Source organism: Tachyglossus aculeatus, unplaced genomic scaffold (genome assembly GCF_015852505.1).
Source record: "Tachyglossus aculeatus isolate mTacAcu1 unplaced genomic scaffold, mTacAcu1.pri scaffold_121_arrow_ctg1, whole genome shotgun sequence".
Lineage (NCBI taxonomy): Eukaryota > Metazoa > Chordata > Mammalia > Monotremata > Tachyglossidae > Tachyglossus > Tachyglossus aculeatus.
In genome coordinates, this window is record NW_024044850.1 from 1,085,397 (window position 1) to 1,098,495 (window position 13,099).

General features: G+C 51.7%; 1 long non-coding RNA gene across 1 annotated transcript; it reads right to left on the reverse strand.

Annotated features, from left to right (window-relative positions):
- Positions 1-8,467: 8,467 nt before the first annotated feature.
- On the reverse strand, positions 8,468-12,849 carry LOC119922704. Its single transcript, XR_005448698.1, has 3 exons — positions 12,748-12,849; positions 10,247-10,307; positions 8,468-9,051 (listed from the first exon to the last, which is right to left on the reverse strand). It is a non-coding gene; the product is annotated as an uncharacterized LOC119922704 (long non-coding RNA).
- Between the last annotated feature and the right edge of the window lie 250 nt (positions 12,850-13,099).

Below are 13,099 nucleotides of genomic sequence, written 5' to 3' on the forward strand. Positions count from 1 at the left end.
ATACGCACTCAGAATCCGGGGCGGAGGGGGAAAGGGGGCCCGCCCAGGAGAGCGCGGCGCATGCGCATTCGGAGTGCGCCCGCGCTTACTATGTACGAAGCTTACTATGTTGCCAACTTGTAATAATAATGATGGCATTTATTAAGCGCTTACTATGTGCAAAAAACAGTTCTAAGCCATGGGTGGCTACAAGGTGATCAGGTCCCCCCCCGCGGGTCCCACAATCTTCATGGGGGGGGGGGCCTAGGAGGGGCGGAGCGCATGCGCAGTCGGAGCCCTGGCGAGGGGAGGAGGGGGCCCCGCCCCGGAGAGCGCGGCTCATGCGCAGTCGGAGCGCGCCCGCTTTTACTATGTACGAAGCTTACTATGTTGCCAACTTGTAATAATAATAAGAATGATGGCATTTATTAAGCGCTTACGATGTGCAAAGCACAGTTCTGAGCGCTTGGGGGTTACAAGGTGATCAGGTTGCCCCCCGCGGGCCCCACAATCTTCATCCGGAGGTGGGGGGGTGCTGGGAGGTGCGGGGCGCATCCGGTAGAGAGGACACTGAAGTCAGTCCAGCCCCACACTGAAGACCGGCAGCAGCTAGACTGTCTGGCCAGGACACCGCACTACAGCGTTTACACTGCCTGGCCGGGATGCCTCCCTGCAGTGGACACTGCCCGGCCAGGGAGTCACACGGCAGTGCCTACACCGCACAGATGGCACACATGCTGCGGCACCTAGACTGCCTGCCCGGGAAACCACCCAGTAGCCATGCGGGTCCCCACCTGCAGGGCATAGGAGATGCAATCCTGAAACTGGTTGGGGCCCAGCCGGTGGCCGTTCACACACACGTCTCCCACTAGTGTCCCCTGCTGTCTCAGCTACCCCGGTGGCACGTCCGGGAGCGTGGTCCCCCCGGGAACCTGTCGTGGGGGAGAGGGGAGGGATGGGAGAGCCAGGGAGGGAGGAGAGCCCTGAGGCGGGAGGCCGGACAGAAACGGGCCAAGTGCGGGAAGACTTGCGGGGGGGAAAGAGCTGGGGAGCCGAGGGGTGGGCAGGACGGGAGCAGGGATGGCCCGGGGGGATGGGAAGAGTGGGGTCCAAGGAGACAGGCCCACAGACGCTGCCCGGAAGTGCCACTGACCCACTGCCCTCCCACCTCCCAGCCCCAGCTGGGTCCCCGGTGGCTGGGCCGCAGCAACAAAGCCAGGCTAGGCCTCTGCCTGAAAGGGGTCAGAGCCACTGGCCGGGCCGGAGCCCCGCTCACCTGAGCTCCCCAGGACTCCCAGCCCACTGCCCACTCTCTAGGTACAGCGAGATGCCCTTCAGGATCTGCCGGGTCCACTTCTGCCCTCTGACCCCGGCGGCCCACCGAGGCCCGGCCCGCTTGCTGGAGAGGAAGGAGCCCGTGGGGACGGCAACGCCGGGGCAGGGGACATGGGGCAGCAGCGGGCAGGGGGTGGGAAGGGGCAGGAGGGGCTAGAGCTGAGAGAGAAGCAGGAGGGGGTAGGGGTCAGGGCTTCCCAGGAGGTCAGGGAGCGTCAAAGGACTTGGGAATGCCAGAGGGCCGGGAGTGGGCGGGGATGGGATCAGGGGATACCCAGGGGATAAGAAAGGGTCATGGGGTTCAGGAGGGGACTTGAGGGAGATCAGGAGGGAGTGGGGGGGCCAGGAAGTGGCAGGGAGGCAGGGGCTGCTGGGGGGAGAGGAGGGGTCACGGGGTGCCGGGGGAGGGCAGGAGGGGTCAGGAAGTCCTGACCTGTCTCCAGGTGTTGTTTTGTTTTCTGTCTCCCCCTTCTAGACCGGGAGCCTGTTGTTCGGTAGGGACCGTCTCTATATGTTGCCAACTTGTATTTCCCAAGCGTTTAGTCCAGTGCTCTGCACACAGTAAGCACTCAATAAATACAACTGAATGAATGAAAGTGGCAGAGCCGGGATTTGAACCGATGACCTCTGACGTCAAAGCCCGGGCTCTTTCTGCTGAGCCACAATGCTTCCCTACTTCCCAAGAGCTTAGTACAGCGCTCTGCCCACAGTAAGCGCTCAAAAAATATGACGGAATGAATGAATGAAGCACTGTTCTAAGCGCTGGGGGGTTACAAGATGATCAGGTTGCCCCCTGCGGGGCTCACAGTCTTCATCCCCATTTTACAGATGGAACTGAGGCCCAGACAACTGAAGTGACTTGCCCAAGGTCACACAGCTGACAAGCGGCGGAGTCAGGATTTGAACCCCTGACCTCTGACTCCAAAGCCTGGGCTCTTGCCACTGAACCACACTGCTTCTCTATACTGCCCTATACTATACTGTGATATACTATATAGTATCCTATTCCCAAGCGTTTAGTACAGTGCTCTACACACTGTAAGCGTTCAATAAATAAATACGATTGAATGAATGAATGAACGATACAGATCCCAAAGCTATATCGATCTACACTTACTCCCTTGGTGACCCCATTAGCTCCCACGGCTTCAGCTATCATCTCTACGCTGATGACACCCAGATCACTTCAAGTTTATCCTTTCCTGCCTTAACTCAGCCCTCTCCTCTGCCAGACAAAACTATTTCTCCTCCCTTATTGACACCCATGCCCATCGTCCCCACCAGCTCTTCCGTACATAATAATAATAATAATGGCATTTATTAAGCGTTTACTATGTGCAAAGCACTGTTCTAAGCACTGGGGAGGTTACAAGGTTATCAGGATGTCCCACGGGGGGCTCACAGTCTTAATCCCCATTTTACAGATGAGGTAACTGAGGCACAGAGAAGTTAAGTGACTTGCCCAAAGTCACACAGCTGACAATTGGCGGAGCCAGGGTTTGAACCCATGACCTCTGACTCCAAAGCCCACGCTCTTTCCACTGAGCCACGCTGCTTCTCTACATTCAACTCCCTTCTCAGGCCCCCGGTTCCTCCCCCTCCTCCTTCCCTCACCCCCAATGATCTGGCCTCCTACTTCATTAACAAAATTAAATCCATCAGGTCCGACCTCCCCAAAGTCACTTCCCCCACTTCATCAACCCCCCGGCTCTCAACACTCTCTGCTACTCTCCCATCCTTCCCAGCAGTATCCTCAGAGGAGCTCTCCTCCCTCCTCTCAAGTGCTGCTCCGGCCACTTGTGCTTCTGACCCCATTCCCTCTCATCTCATGAAATCTCTCGCTCCATCCCTTCTCCCCTCCTTAACTTCCATCTTCAACCGCTCACTCTCCACTGGTTCCTTCCCCTCTGCCTTCAAACATGCTCATGTCTCTCCCATCCTAAAAAACCCCTCTCTTCACCCCACCTCACCTTCTAGTTATCACCCCATACCCCTCCTACCATTCCTTTCCAAACTCCTTGAACGGGTTGTCTACACGTGCTACCTCGAATTCCTCAACACCAACTCTCTCCTCGACCCCCTCCAGTCTGGCTTCCGTCCCCTACATTCCACAGAAACTGCCCTCTCAAAGGTCACCAATGACCTCCTGCTTGCCAAATCCAACGGCTCATACTCAGTCCGAATCCTCCTCGACCTCTCGGCTGCCTTCGACACTGTGGTCCACCCCCTTCTCCTCAACACGCTACCTGACCTTGGCTTCACAGACTCCGTCCTCTCCTGGTTCTCCTCTTATCTCTCCGGTCGTTCATTCTCAGTCTCTTTTGCAGGCTCCTCCTCCCCTTCCCATCCCCTTACTGTGGGGGTTCCCCAAAGTTCAGTGCTTGGTCCCCTTCTGTTCTCGATTTGCACGCACTCCCTTGGTGACCTCATTCGCTCCCACGGCTTCAACTATCATCTCTACGCTGATGACACCCAGATCTACATCTCTGCCCCTGCTCTCTCCCCGTCTCTCCAGGCTCGCATCTCCTCCTGCCTTCAGGACATCTCCATCTGGATATCTGCCCGCCACCTAAAACTCAACATGTCCAAGACTGAACTCCCTGTCTTCCCTCCCAAACCCTGCCCTCTCCCTGACTTTTCCATCTCTGTTGACGTCATTACCATCCTTCCCGTCTCACAAGCCCGCAACCTTGGTGTCATCCTCGACTCCGCTCTCTCATTCACCCCTCACATCCGAGCCGTCACCAAAACCTGCCGGTCTCAGCTCCGCAACATTGCCATGATCTGCCCTTTCCTCTCCATCCATACCACTACCCTGCTCGTTCAAGCTCTCATCCTATCCCGTCTGGACTACTGCATCAGCCTTCTCTCTGATCTCCCATCCTCGTGTCTCTCCCCACTTCAATCCATACTTCATGCTGCTGCCCGGATTGTCTTTGTCCAGAAACGCTCTGGGCATGTTACTCCCCTCCTCAAAAATCTCCGGTGGCTACCAATTAATCTGCGCATCAGGCAGAAACTCCTCACCCTGGGCCTCAAGGCTCTCCATCACCTCGCCCCCTCCTACCTCACTTCCCTTCTCTCCTTCTACAGCCCAGCCCGCACCCTCAGCTCCTCCGCCGCTAATCTCCTCACTGTACCTCGTTCTCGCCTGTCCCGCCAACGACCCCCGGCCCACATCATCCCCAGGGCCTGGAATGCCCTCCCTCTGCCCATCCGCCAAACTAGCTCTCTTCCTCCCTTCAAGGCCCTGCTGAGAGCTCACCTCCTCCAGGAGGCCTTCCCAGACTGAGCCCCTTCCTTCCCCTCCCCATCGTCCCCCTCTCCATCCCCCCCATCTTACCTCCTTCCCTTCCCCACAGTACCTGTATAAGTGTATATATGTTTGTACATACTTATTACTCTATTTATTTTACTTTGTTACTATGTTTGGTTTTGTTCTCTGTCTCCCCCGTTTAGACTGTGAGCCCACTGTTGGGTAGGGACCGTCTCTATATGTTGCCAACTTGTACTTCCCAAGCGCTTAATACAGTGCTCCGTACACAGTAAGCGCTCAATAAATACGATTGATTGATTCAGCCCTAGAAAGCGCGGTGGACGCGCAGCCGAAGACCAGGAAAAGCAGCGAAGGGCGGGAGCTCTGCGCATGCGCGTGCGGAGCCGGGGGGCGGGGGGGGTTATGAGCGGGGCGCATACGTAGCTGGAACCTCGGGGAGGGGAAGAGGGGGCCCTGCCCTGGAGAGGGTGGGGCATGCGCAGTCGGAGTTCGCCACGGGGGGTGGGGGGAGGAGGGAGGCCCGTCCTGGAGAGCGCGGCGCATGCGCGGTCGGAGCCCGGGCCGGGGGGAAGCCCCCGCCCTGGAGAGCGCAGCGCAGGCGCAGCCAGAGCCCGGGCGGATGGGGGGAATGGGGCTCGCCCGGGAGAGCGCGGCACATGCGCAGTCGGACCGCACCCTTGCTCACTATGTATGAAGCTTACTATGTTGCCAACTTGTAATAATAATAATAATGATGGCATTTATTAAGCGCTTACTATATGCAAAGCACTGTTCTAAGCGCTGGGGAATTTACAAGGTGATCAGGTTGCCCCACGTGGGGCTCATGGTCTTAATAAATGCCATCATTATTATTATTATTAATCCCCATTTTACAGAGGAGGTAACTGAGGCCCAGAGAAGTGAAGTGACTTGCCCAAAGTCACACAGCTGACAAGTGGCAGAGCCGGGATTTGAACCGATGACCTCTGACTTCAAAGCCCGGGCTCTTTCCGCTGAGCCACGCTACTTCCCTACTTCCCAAGCGCTTAGTACAGTGCTCTGCACACAGTAAGCGCTCAACAATTACGATGGAATGAATGAATGAATGAAGCACTGTTCTAAGCGCTGGGGAGGTTACAAGGTGATCAGGTTGCCCCCTGTGGGGCTCACAGTCTTCATCCCCATTTTACAGATGGAACTGAGGCCCAGAGAAGTGAAGTGACTTGCCCAAGGTCACACAGCTGACAAGCGGTGGAGTGGGATTCGAACCCCTGATGTCTGACTCCAAAGCCCGGGCTCTTGCCACTGAACCACACTGCTTCTCTATACTATAGTGGAATATACTATATACTATCCAATTCCGAGTGCTCAGTATAGTGCTCTACACACAGTAAGCGCTCAGTAAATACGACTGAATGAATGAATGAACGATACAGTCCCCAAAGCTAGATCAGTGAAGTGCTTTACCCAAGGTCACACAGCAGGTATAGTAATAATAATCATAATAATAGTGACGGCATTTGATAAGTGCTTACTATGTGGCAGGCACCGTACGAACTGCTGGGGTGGATACAAGCAAATCGAGTTGGACACAGTCCCTGTCCCAGGTGGGGCTCACAATCTCAATCCTCATTTTGCAGACGAGGGAACGGAGGCCCAGAGAAGTGAAGTGACTTGCCCAAGGTCACCCAGCAGACAAGTGAGGGAGTCAGGTTGTTAACCCAGGTCCTCTGCTTTTCAGGTCCCTGCTCTTTCCACTAGGTCATGAGTCAATCAATCAATCAATCAATCCACAGAATTTATTGAGCATTTACTGTATGTGCTTGGGATGCCACAGGACCCCCTCCTCTAGACTGAAACTATGCCCTAGGGAGAGTATAATACAATCAGTAGGTACACCTGTGTTGTGAGGGATGATAATAATAATAATAACAATGATAATAGTATTCAATATGTACTTGAAAAGCCCTTTTGGTAATGGGAAGTTAATTTATGTCTTTCCAAAGGCCCGGTCCTGTCTGAAGAACTTTCCTGGAGATCCTCCTCCAGGCAGATGATGGGAGAGAATAGCTGATGCTGAGGTCAAGCTTCAGAAATGACTCAGGAGCCTTCTCATCTTCTCTGTTTTCTTCTTGTCTTATGGTATTTATCAAGTGCCTACTACGTGCCAAGTACTGTTCTAAGCACTGGGGTAGATAAAGCTAATCAGGCTGGACACAGCCCATGTCCCACAGGGGCTCACAGATTAAGATTACAGATGAGGAACCTGAGGCCCAGAAAAGTGAAGTGACTTGCCCAAGGTCGCACAGCAGGCTATGAAGCAGCATGACCTAGTGGAAAGAGCACAGGCCTGGGAGACAAAGGACCTGAGTTCGAATCCCAAGTCTGTCACTTCTCTGCTGCGTGACCTTGGGCGAGTACATCAGTGTTTCCTCATCTCTAAAATGGAAATTGGATAGCTGTTCTCCCTCCTACTTAGACTGTGAGCCCCACACGGGACGGGGACCGTGTCAGACCTGAGCCCCATGTGGGACGGGGACCGTGTCAGACCCGATGAGCTTGTACCTGCCCCAGTGCTTAGGACACTGTTTGGCATATAGTAAGCCCTTAACAAGTACCATAATTAATGTAATCACAAAAAGTACCATATTTATTTGATGGAGGAGGTGGGAGCAGCGGCCTGGGAGAGGATAAAGGACGGAGACTCGAGTTTACTGCGTGGAAGGAGGCAATGGGTCACAGTGGGCTGCTGCACAGCCATCTGGAGATGGATTCGGTTTAGAATGGGAAAGCTGCAGCCTGCGAATGAACCGTTGCCATGGAAATCTCTCCAAAAGTGCACTTTCTTGCTGAATTGAAACCAGAACTCTGGGGGAGAAAGGCTCGTTACCCAATACCTTCTCTGTGGCTGATCTGATGGTAATCTGGTGACCCCGAAAGTGACTGCCATCAGAACAACTGAACCCGAAGATGCCTCCAAAGTCTCATTATGCAGTCGATAATTCCCCTGCTGTTGGATCCCTGAGGCCAAGGAGCTAACTGTGGGCAATTTAACAGATGAAGAGGTGCTAACTGCTGGAGGGAGGGTAAATCTGGAAGAGGGAGACAAGTGACGATCTACAGATGATCTATAAATTAGAATTACTAAACCCTTAGTACAGTGCTCTGCACACACTAAGCGCTCAATAAATACGATTGATTGAATTACTGGAAAGAACATGGGCCTGGAAATCAGAAGGATCTGAGCCTGAACAGATCCTGTCTCTGTTATGTGACCTTGGGCAAGTCCCTTAACTTCTCCGTGACCCGGTTACCTCATCTGTAAAATGGGGATTATGGGACTGTGTCCAACCTGATTAACTTGTATTAACTCTCTCTCTCTCTCTCTCTCTCTGTCTCTGCCTCTCTCTCTGTGTTTGTCTGTTTCCCTGTTTGTCTCTGTTTCTCTTTCTGTCTCTGCCTGTTCGTCTGCTTCTCTGCCCTCTCTCTCTCTCCATTTCTCTATTTCTTCCTCTCTTTCTCTGCCTCTGTCTGTTTCTCTGCCCCCTCTCTGTTTCTCTCTCTCTCTCCATTTCTCTATTTCTTCCTCTTTCTCTCTCTGTTTCTCTGCCCCCTCTCTGTTTCTCTCTCTCCATTTCTATTTATTTTATTTTGTTAATATGTTTGGTTTTGTTCTCTGTCTCCCCCTTCTAGACTGTGAGCCCACTGTTGGGTAGGGACTTGTACTTCCCAAGCGCTAAGTACAGTGCTCTGCACACAGTAAGCACTCAATAAATACGATTGATTGATTGATTGATTAGTACCCAGGTCCTATAGACTCTCAGCTCGCTGTGGGCAGGGAATGTGTCTGTTGATGGTTTTATTGTACTTTTCCAAATGCTCAGTACAGTGCTCTCAACCAACACAGTAGGCTCTCAAGAAATATGACTGACTGAATGAATGAAATCTGACATTCCACGTTCCCTAACTGTGAACTGTGGGTATTTTTAAGGCGCTTTTTTTTCAGAATGCACTTCTTACGGATGAGTGAAATCGGCTGAACGAAGAAGCGAGCGTTCCGCCTTTTGTTTCGGGGGGTGGGGTCGGGGGGAACAGACACGATTCAATCTACCTGACAGAGCAGTACATGCCATCCCACCAGGGGAGCGATCACTGACCTTTCTGGAGAAGACCGGGATGCCAAACAGGGAGTGCTGGGTTTAGGCCTGGATGCCACTTGTCTGGTCGCCGTCCCGCCATGCGGTCCCTCCGTGGGGGTGGGAGACCTCCGGCCCAAGGAGGCCCCCGGATGCGGGGACGCTCTGAGAATGCAGCAGAAGTATCTCTGCGAACCGGTTCAGAAGACGAGGTTGTGCAGAGGCGGTTCCGCTGGATTCCCGGGGATGTGGGGGGCGATGGCTCGGTCCCCTCGGTCAGGCAGTCGGTTTCCTCACCTTCTGCAGCATCTCTATGGGTTTCCACTGCTGGTTAATCGACAGCAACTGCAGTGCAGAGAGACAGAATCTCTGTTCCAGGAACCCCAGCCCTGGGGAATACATTCCCCTAGATCTTAAGGTCTATAACCTACTTATGCCCGTATCTGTAATTTATTTGTTTCTATTAACGTTGGACCCCGCCTCTAGACTGAAAGCTTGCTGTGGGCAGAGAACGTACCTAGTTATATTGAACTTTCCCAGCACATTGCTCTGGACTCATTACCGACTGACTGAGGGCAGGAATGGTGTTGACTGACATTGTCACCACCTAGGCACTCTGTACACTGCTCTGCACACAGTTGTGCACTGCTCTGCATTCGGTAGGTGCTGGGGGAACTACTGCCGATTGAGAAGTAAATAGAAAGCGATTTCCCTTGATTTTCACTCTTTGTGTGACAGGGGCTGCGTCAGCACGGCGTAGTAGGTCGAGTATAGGCCTAGGAGTCATGCAGTCATGGGTTCTAATCCTGGCTCTGCCACTTGTCTGCTGTGGGACCCGGGACAAGTCACTTCATTTCTGTATGCCTCAGTTCTCTCATCTGTAAAATAGGGACTAAGACTGTGAGCTCCCATTTGGGGCAGGGACTGTGTCCAAACTGATTAGCTTGTATCTACCCCAGTGCTTAGAACAGGTCCCTGGCACATAGTGAGCACATAACAAATAGCATGAAAAACAAGTCACTTTGCTTCTCTGTGCCTCAGTTCCCTCCCTCATCTGTAAAATAGGAATTAAAACCGTGAGCCCTACTGTGTCCGACCCGATTAGCTACCCCAGTGCCTGGGACGGTGCCTGGCCCACAGTAAGCGCTTAAACAAATGCCAATTAACAAAAAAGCGGCCGGTCCCGCCCACAGTGCCCCTCCTCTCCTCGAGGTCCAATAGGGGTTTGGGATGGTAAAGATGCTGCAGCCAGCCTTTCTGGCCCATTTGCTCTCCCACGTCTGACCCATTTGCTCTCCCACCCTGCCCAAACGCCCCCATGCTTCCTTCCTCCCCCACCCACACACCAAGAAGTGGCACCGATGCCCCCTTCCCTGGGGCCCAGAGGGTAAGACAGGGAGGCTGCAGGCAGCTGCCCCTCTGCGAGGATCAGGATCAGGACCAGGCTCATCCGGTCAAGCCTCTGGCTTGTCAAGGAGCCCGCCATCGTTCAGCGGGGGGGACCGAGGTCGGACAGAGGGGCCGAAGGTGGGCCCGGTACCTTTTGAGGTTGCGTAGGATCCATGCTCTCCCGTGGCCCTGGATTTTGGGACCTGCTGAGGCTGAAGACCAAGATGGCATCGGTTAGGAATGACCCTAAGCAGTCGCAGTTGCCCCCTAGAAGTGACGTTCCTGAACTTCCCATTCCCTTCTCTACACTGAGAACTCGCTCTGAGCAGGGAACGTGTCTATCAACTCTGTTATACTGGACGCTCCCAAGCGCTTAGTGCAGGGTTCTGCACACAGTAAGAGCTCAATAAATACCATCGACTGCAAGCTAGTCTCTAGACTGCAAGCTCGTTGTGGGCAGGGAAAGTGTTTACCAACTTGGTTGTATCATGCTCGCCCAACCGACCTAGGTCCGAATGCACTTAAGAGATCTACAATAATCTAACAGAAAATAATAATAACAAAAGTCATCCTGGTATTTAAGTGCTTACCATGTGCTGAACATTTTGTTTAGTCATACAGGAAAGAGAAATAAAGCATCGGTAACAAATCACTGGCCATGGAAGCATTTAAATGTATCAGAATCAATAACTAATGGCTCTGGGAGATAACTAGCGAACAGTCCTTAAAGAGGAGGTTCTCACAGGTTCTGACGTTGAATCCCTTCCTGGTCACAGATCTTAGGAAGAGTGAGATAAACGAGAGAGAGAGAGAGAGAGAGAGAGAGAGAGAGAGAACACTTTATTATCTCCAACACACAAGTATAGTGAGAACAATAATCCCGCTTCTATTCCTGCAGCCGGTAAACTGGAAAGGAGACACCGGTTGTCTCCTTGGGTTTTCTTTCAAACCCCCAACTGGGCTTCCTTTCAAGTAACCCCAAACAGGTTACCTCTCAAACCACCCCAAAAGGGCATCAAGTTACCGAAGATCGGCTCTCCGGGAGGCAGTTGAACGAGGATCCCTTTTCTTGACCTTATTCTAGAAGCCAATGTGTCCTATTGGGTTAAAACCTAGGAAGCTACACTCAACCATAGAACTGGTTTGTGAACAGCAGCATCATATAGCCAGATATAAATTGATGAAAACGTTTGAAACAACAGCTCTTTCCCAATTATATTCACAATTATTCTTATGCCATCACTAATTCAACAATTTGGCAATTTAAACAAGATTCTTAATATAACAGTTATTTGCAATATCTTTTTGTTACTCTCCAAATCTTCGGAGTTCCAAAACATGCTACATAGCCATTCTGGCCCACGGACACGAGGGCAATCTTAATCACAACACATTCACGCAATCCCTCCACCTCTTAAAGCAGAACATTCGAAACATTTCCACAAACTCGAGGGTGCGCCCAATCTCGACACATTCACACATAAAACAGAATGGAGATGTTCTCAGGCATCATCAAGAACTTTCTTTTATCAAGGACATACATTTTCAGGAAAGGTCTATCTCAAACACTGATCTTTTCCTATGAGGCTATTTTGGTGCCTGCCATTTAATTTGGTCAGTGCAGATTTAAACATATATTTTAATCTGAGGAGAGCACCGGACTCCATTTTTTACAACTTCCATCGCTTGGACTCTGAGAGGACCGGAGTCTGTGCCAGGTACATACTAAGGAAGATTACCTACCAAGTTTGTTGAGTTGGGCTGGGTCCCTGTCCTCCTGACATCTAGCACTGAACTAAACCCACCTGGTAAGAGTAGTATTGAGCACGGAGTTTCTTTCGGAGAAAGAAGTTTAAGACAGTTTACACCAAGTAAGATGGGCGTAAGGAATACACACCCAGGTTTTTGAGGTTTGGATACCGAGGGTCCTGCGCATGGCCATCCGAAACGGATGCCAGGGTGCCCAACGAGATTGCCAATTGGGACAGAGATAGAAAAGTAGACAAGACAGAGAAATGACAAGAATGCTTTCCTAAATCCCACTGTCCCTGGCCAATCTTACTTCCTTTAGGTTCCAAAGCTACAATGATGAACTTATTTTATATAGATCAAAAGTTCCATCTGTGGGGAAATTTAGGAGGTTTATCTTGGGTAAAAAAATTCCCATTCATCTGAGAACTTATCCATTTTTGGTCCATAATGAATTTGCATGAATTAAGCTGGAGTTCCCTTCGGTGCGAAAGAAACCTCTTTTAATTGTCTTTTTCCCATTTTCCTAAGGACTAATGCCTTCTGGCACCCTGTGCCACTATGATGACCTGACATCCTGCGCCTGCATTAGCCTGCCTCCCTGCGTCCAGTGCCCTGACCCTCGAATCTCATTTTCCTGAGGACTAATGCCTTCTGGCACCCTGTGCCACTATGATGACCTGGCGCCTGGTGCCTGCATCAGCCTGACGCCCTGCGCCCTGGATCTGGTACCCTGCGCCTGGAGAAAAATCCCAACCTGTTTATATTGTTAAATGGTCCAAATTACTCACTTGTGTCTAACATACCTTTCGCCAGGCAGTCGAATGATGTAAGCTCATTTCAGTCAAACAGCCACAGTCATTCTCTCTCTGAACCCTAAATAAATTTCAAAAGGTCTCTTACCTAGGCGGTTGCACTTGAGGGTCGCTGAGAGATGGACTGCTCCGGACCGTCATCGAGCGTTGTCATCTGAGTCACGGCACCAAATTACAGTAGAAGAGAAACTTTTCAGACTCTGAGCTGTGTTTAGAAAAAGGTATGTCAGAGTCAAGTTTTATTACTACTAGAGCTTCACCCGGCACCAGTAGGGAGAGGCGTTGAGTGGCAGAGATTCCCCTGAGAGTCACGGCCAGCTCAACTTCAATCAATCAATCAATCGTATTTATTGAGCGCTTACTGTGTGCAGATCACTGTACTAAGCGCTTGGGAAGTACAAGTTGGCAACATATAGAGACAGTCCTTACCCAACAGTGGG